The sequence below is a fragment of the Haematobia irritans genome, chromosome 5 (genome assembly GCF_050003625.1).
Source record: "Haematobia irritans isolate KBUSLIRL chromosome 5, ASM5000362v1, whole genome shotgun sequence".
Lineage (NCBI taxonomy): Eukaryota > Metazoa > Arthropoda > Insecta > Diptera > Muscidae > Haematobia > Haematobia irritans.
The window spans coordinates 78,184,435-78,192,004 of NC_134401.1; positions in this window are offsets into that span (position 1 = coordinate 78,184,435).

Consider the following 7,570-nt stretch of genomic DNA (forward strand, 5'->3'; position numbering starts at 1 on the left):
GAATTACAAGAACAGATTGTGGATGGACTTAGCTGATAGTCTAAGTAGATAATTCTAGATTATTCTATAATATTCTTACATTTACTATAAGTCTGTCCCATTACCGAATGGCTGAACACCAATTATCATAATGTTTAATGTAGAGGTTCGCACGTGAGCGACGGCCAACGTTTTACGCCGATTTACATGAAAGTTTGTGCAGGGAATAGAATTAAAATCTACTTATCCGACCCAAATTTGGTAGGGATACGTTCGTATTTAGATATAGCTCCCATATATATCTTTAGCTCGATATAGATTTCTTGCTTTTATTTCCTTCAAAACGAGCAATCCTTCCGCAAAGTGGCGGAATTTCATCAACAGAATTTCACACCAATTGATTTTATTTTATACAGACAAAATATTTTACATTTTATCTAACTATGTCGAAATTTATCCAAATTGGTTCAGAATTATATAAAGCACCATCCATTTTTCCGATTTAGGCAAAAATCGCACAACGTCAGCGATGATTTCCCCAGACATTCCCCGGAATCGGTTAAGATTTAGATGAGGCTCTGACTTGAAAAATCCCACAATCTGCGACCTATCTTTATGAGCCCATATCCTTGTAAAATTGCCACTGCTACACTGTTAGAAAAATATGTTTTTCATATGTTCCGATATAAACAAAATGTGTTTCGGGCACAATTTTAAAACACAATATATTTAAGTGCAAACATGTAATGTTCCTAAACTAACACTAAATGTTTGGGAATATATTATGTTTGGGGCATGAATGTTTCATAAAAATAATATGTGTGAATGTAAACATATATAAATTTACAAATTTCGAGTAAACATATATATGTTGTGATATTTTATTCAGAGAGCGACAGAGACAGAGTATAGAGAAAGAAATAGAGATGGAAACCGGGAGGGTTGGTGAAAGATATCAACATAACACAGCGAGAGAAACAAAAGAGAGCAATTTTTGTGAAACCGCCTGTATGTTGTTTCGGAAAACTGTTTTATGATAATTTGATATGCTTAAGTCTAAATATTATTTAATTTGAATATTAGAATGAGTATTCGGAGTGAAGAGAATAGACATTCGGAACCAAGAGAATAGACCTTGAAAAAAGCATGTGCTGTTTATGTATGTGTTTTGTTTATCATTTTGGCATTATGGGCACAATTTTTTTCTTGGTTCGTTAAAGGAAATCGGACCGTACGTAAGTACGGACCGTAAGTCAAAATATTCAGACAAAGGAAATTAAATAAGAAACGGTGGAAAATATACAAAAATTACAAAGGGATCTTCATAAAAATAACGAAAGGGCACTATATTCTTTTTAGAGTTGGGACAGTAAAATAAAAAAGGAGGAAACAGTGAAAAATTAAACAGTGAAATGCATAAAAACAAAGTTTAGTTCCCCTTTATTAATAAGTAGCCCAAGAGGACTTGACGGACACCTTCAAATATAAAAGCGGGCATTAAGTTCGAGTTTTGCAGCTAAAACAATTGAAAAAGTTTATTTTCTTTAAAATGAATTATTAAAGAAAAGTAAAATGCAAAACATTTTAGAGCGATAATGCCACCTCAATACCGACCTTAAAGGTAAACATGAAATTAAGTACAAAACATGATAAGTTTTAAATGCATTTAAAATGGTGTTAAATATTGTAAAAAACTGTTCACGCCTAAATAAATGTATGTGTATATTATAAAATTATTTATATATGTTTATACTCTACTCCACATACTTCTTTTGTTAGAGTTTTTGAATTCCTTCCAAAATTTCAAACTTTTATACCAAAAACAGTTTTTTTTTATTACAAAATTGTTATTTTTCCAATAAAAAAATACTATTTTATCCAAAAGCTCAGTCCATTTCGTTTATATCAAGCACTTTTTCTGACTGTAAATCTTTAATAACCCACATTTCGAAGTTTCGTTATAAAAATTTAATATAGTATAAATATAAAGTTTAATATAGTATAAATATAAATTAAAACAAGTAAGGAAAGTCTAAAGTCGGGCGGGGCCGACTATATTATACCCTGCACCACTTTGTAGATCAAAATTTTCAATACACTCTTAGAAATATATGTTTTTCATATGTTCCGATATAAACAAAATGTGTTTCGGGCACAATTTTAAAACACAATATATTTAAGTGCAAACATGTAATGTTCCTAAACTAACACTAAATGTTTGGGACATCTATGTTAATATGTTAGAATATATTATGTTTGGGGCATGAATGTTTCATAAAAATCATATGTGTGAATGCAAACATGTATAAATTTACAAATTTCGACTAAACATACATATGTTGTGATATTTTATTCAAAGCGACAGAGAGAGTATAGAGAAAGAAATAGAGATGGAAACCGGGAGAGTTGACAAAAGATATCAACATAACACAGCGAAAGAATGAAAAGAGAACAATTTCTGTGAAACCGCTTGTATGTTGTTTCAGAAAACTGTTTTATGATAAGGCAAAAAATTTGATATGCTTAAGTTTAAATATTATTTAATTTGAATAAAGAGAATGGACATTCGGAACCAAGAGAATAGACATTTGAAAAAAAGCCTGTGTTTTCGCCTTGAGAGCAGCATTTTCTGTATGTGTGGACATGTGTTTTATTTATCATTTTGGCATTATGGGCACAATTTTACAATTTTTTTCTTGGTTCGTTAAAAGAAATGAGAGGTCTTCCTAAAAATAACGAAAGGGCACTATACTCTTTTTAGAGTTGGGACAGTAAAATGAAATAAGGAGGAAATAGTGAAAAATTACACAGTAAAATGTATAAAAACAAAGTTTAGTTCCTCTTTATTAATAAGTAGTCCAAGAGGAGTTGACGGACACCTTCAAATATAAAAGGGTGCATTAAGTTCGAGTTTTGCAGCTAAAACAATTTAAAAATTTTATTTTCTTTAAAATGAATTATTAAAAAAAATAAAAGGCATTTTAGACCGATGGTGTTAAATGCTAGTAAAAAACTGCTCACGCCTAAATAAATTTATATTTATATTATAAAATTATATATGTATGTTTATACTCGACTCCACGTTCTTCCTTTGTAAGTTTTTGAATTCCTTCCAAATTTTAAAGTTTTGTACCAAAAACAGTTTTTTGTTACAAAATTGTTATTTTTGCAATAAAAAATAATATTTTATCCAAAAATCAGTCAAATTCGTTTATATCAAGCGCTGTTAATGACTATAAATCTTTAATAACCCCCATTTCGAAGTTTTATTATAAAAATTTAATACAGTATAAATATAAATGTGTAAATTAAAAAAAAAAAAAAAAAAAAACAACAAAAAAAAGTGTTCGGTCGGAGCAGGAATTGAACCCACGACCCTTTGCATGCAAGGCAGACATGCTAGCCACTGCTCCACGTGGCAAACAAATGTATGTTTCTGTTAAATAATGTTATGTTTGCATGGGCTCGTGGGCGCTGCAAACTATGCTATATAAATGTAACTTATAACGATAATTATCTGCTGGTGACCATAACAGCTACGTAGCCCAGTGGATAGTGTGTTGGCTTACAAACTGTATGGTACTCGGTTCGATTCTCCGTGCAGGCGAAAGGTAAAATTTAAAAAAATAAAAAAGTGAATAATTTCTTCAACATTATTTGTATTACAGAAAAAGGTGCCAAGAATTAAAATAATTCGTGGAAGTGAAAATAACGAGTATGTTAGGGAATGAGCACAATCGTCTTTGGGACAAATTCTTCCAAGCATATAACATTTTTGGGCTCAAAATGTTTCCAAACATATAATATGTTCACATAAAACAAACATATTAATGTTTCGGCAGTATCCAATAATACATGTGCTTCCTGCAAAATATGTTTGGAACATATGTTAAAGAGGCGATTTTTTTTGAGGGTGTACCATATCACATCCGCCAAATGTGTTGGGGGCTATATATAAAGGATTGTCCCAAATACATACATTTAAATATCACTCGATCTGGACAGAATTTGATAGACTTCTACAAAAACTATAGACTCAAAATTTAAGTTGGCTAATGCACTAGAGTGGAACACAATGTTAGTAAAAAAATATGGGAAACATTTAAATCTGAAGCAATTTTAAGGAAACTTCGCAAAAGTTTATTTATGATTTATCGTTCGATATAAATGTAGTAGAAGTTTAGGAAAATTAGAGTCATTTTTACAACTTTTCTACTAAGCAGTGGCGATTTTACAAGGAAAATGTTGGTATTTAGACCATTTTTGTCGAAATCAGAAAAACATATATATGGGAGCTATATCTAAATTTGAACCGATTTCAACCAAATTTGGAACGCATAGCTACAATGCTAGTTCTACTCCCTGTGCAAAATTTCAACTAAATCGGAGCAAAAATTGGCCTCTGTGGTCATATGAGTGTAAATCGGGCGAAAGCTTTATATGGGAGATAGGTCTAAATCTGAACCGCTTTCAACCAAATTTTGCACGCATAGCAACAATGCTAATTCTGCTCCCTGTGCAAAATTTCAACTAAATCGGAGTTAAAAATTGGCCTCTGTGGTCATATGAGTGTAAATCGGGCGAAAGCTATATATGGGAGATATATCTAAATCTGAACCGATTTCAACCAAATTTAGCACGCATAGCTACAATACTAATTCAACTCCCTGTGCAAAATTTCAACTAAATCGGAGTTAAAAATTGGCCTCTGTTGTCATATGAGTGTAAATCGGGCGAAAGCTATATATGGGAGCTATATCTAAATCTGAACCGATTTCAACCAAATGTGGCACACATAGCTACAATGCTAATTCTACTCCCTGTGCAAAATTTCAACCAAATTGGGGCTCTCTGGCTTCTGGGACCGTATTAGTCCATATCGGGCGAAAGATATATATGGGAGCTATATCTAAATCTGAACCGATTTCAATAAAATTTGGCACACTTGACTATAGTACTAATTGTTCTTCTTGTGCAAAATTTTAAGCAAATTAGGGTAAAACTCTGGCTTCTGGGGCCATATAAGTCAATATCGGGCGAAATATATATATATGGGAGCTATATCTAAATCTGAACCGATTTCAATAGGGATCTATTCTGAGCCAAAACACATACTTGTGCCAAATTTGAAGTCGATAGGACTAAAACTGCGACCTAGACTTTGATTACAAAAATGTGTTCACGGACAGACGGACATCGCTATATCGACTCAAGAGCCCACCCTGAGCATTTTTGCCAAAGCACCATGTGTCTATCTCGTCTCCTTCTGGGTGTTGCAAACATATGCACTAACTTATAATACCCTGTTCCACAGTGTGGAGCAGAGTATAAAAATGGTGTTCGGTCGGAGCAGGGACCATTGCTGCACGTGGCAAACAAATGTATGTTTCTGTTAAATAATGTTTTGTTTGCATCGGCTTGTGGGCGCCGCAGACTATGCTATATAAATAAACTTATAACGATAATTGCCTATTGATGACCAAAACAGCTACGTAGCCCGGTGGATAGTGTATTGGCTTACAAACTGTATGGTCTTCGGTTCGATTCTCCGTCCAGGCGAAAGGTAAAATTTAAAAAATTTATAAAATTGAATAATTTCTTCAACATTATTTGTATTACAGGAAAAGGTGCCAAGAACTAAAAAATTTCGTGGAAGTGAAAATTATGTGAGGGAATGAGCACAATCTTCTTTGGGGAGAATTCTTCCAAGCATATAATATTTTTGGGCTCAAAATGCTTCCAAACATCTAATAGGTTCACATAAAACAAATATAATATTTCGGCAGTATCCAATAATATATGTGCTTCCTGCAAAATATGTTCGAAACATATGTTAGAAAAGCGATTTTTTTGAGGGTGTACGTAACAACAATTTTAAAAATGCGTCAAATTTTCCTATACCTCTAATACATATGTATCGCCCGAAAAATCAAAACTTCACTTTTGTGTAGCTGAATAAAAATTAATGTAGCTCATATTTTTTTAGTAACATTTCCCAAATCGGGTCATATTTCGATGTTTGTATATAAAAATATAAACCATTATATAGCTCCCAAAAATCAAATCATATAAACATTTTGGTATACATAGTGGCGCCCGAATTTAGACTTTACTTACTTGTTTTTTACTAACATTGTGTTACATCCCAGGGCATTAGCCGATTTAAATTTTAATTCTAGAGATTTTGTAGAAGTAAAAAAAAAAATTGTCTTCATTATAAGTAATTGTATCTGGAAATGCAAACCTTTATGTAGCTCGCACACGGACGAAAAATACTGTTTTTCACATGTTTGGGGGTAAAAATTATATGTTTGGAACTCAAATTTTTAAACACAATATTTTTAAGCGCATGCATATAATGTTAATAAACTAGCATAACATGTTTGGGGCATATATGTTAATATCATAGAACATATTATGTTTGGGACATAAAATGTTTGTAAATATAATATGCTTGGATGCAAACATATATTAATTTAGAAATAGACTATAAACATATATGTGTTTAGAAAGAGAGACATAAAGTGTATGCTGGAAGTAAAATAATGAAAGTAAGCAATTGGCGCTTTAAAAATATATATACATAAAGAAAATTTCATTAAAGATTGGAAAAATACTATGTGTGAATATAAACAAGTATAAATTTAAAAATTTGTGTAAATTTACAATATGTGTGAATATAAACAAGTATAAATTTACAATTTCACCAAAAATTGTACTCGTATATGCTTAAGTAAAAATATTAAAATGAGTATTCGGAGAGAAAATTCATTCGGAACCAAGAGAAAAGACATTTCAAAACAAGTATATACAGCATTAAGTTCGGCCGGGCCGAATCTTAAATACCCACCATCATGAATCAAATATTAGGGTTTCCTTTGAAATTTCAGGAGGGCTTGAGGACTTGAGGACACTTCCCGAAGATAAATTTAAAGATTTCACCTATGAGGACTATATCAAATTCTGGATTTATAAGAACCATTTTTGTTTGAGATTTAGAGGAATCATTAACATCTCTTGTAAGTGTGCAAGAAAATTATAAAATAACGTCTTGATTTGAAATCTTAAATCTGTAGATTTTCATCCGAGAAGTAAAATCTGGAAATATTACATTACATTACCAAATGGACCGATAAAAACTTAATCCGATACACGTTTTTGTGAGCCTAAACCACCAGAATATTTACAATTTCAGGAAAATCGGATAAAAACTACGGTTTCTAGAAACCCAAGGAGTTAAATCGGGAAATCGTTCTTATGGGGGCTATACACACACCTCTTTATGGCCCGAAAATACCTCTAGATTGGATAAAAACTTCGGATTCTAGAAGCCCAAGAAGTAAAATCGGGATATCGGTGTATATGGGGGCTATACCAAAACATGAAGCGATACTCGCCGTTTGTGGCACACCTCTTTATGGTCCTAAAATACCTATAAATTTCCAATTTCAGGCAAATTGTATATAAACTACGGATTCTATAAACCCAAGATGTAAAATCTGGAGATCGGTCTATATGGGGGCTATACCAAAACATGGAACGATACGGACCGTTTTCGGCACACCTTTTGATGGTCCTCAATTTCAGGCAA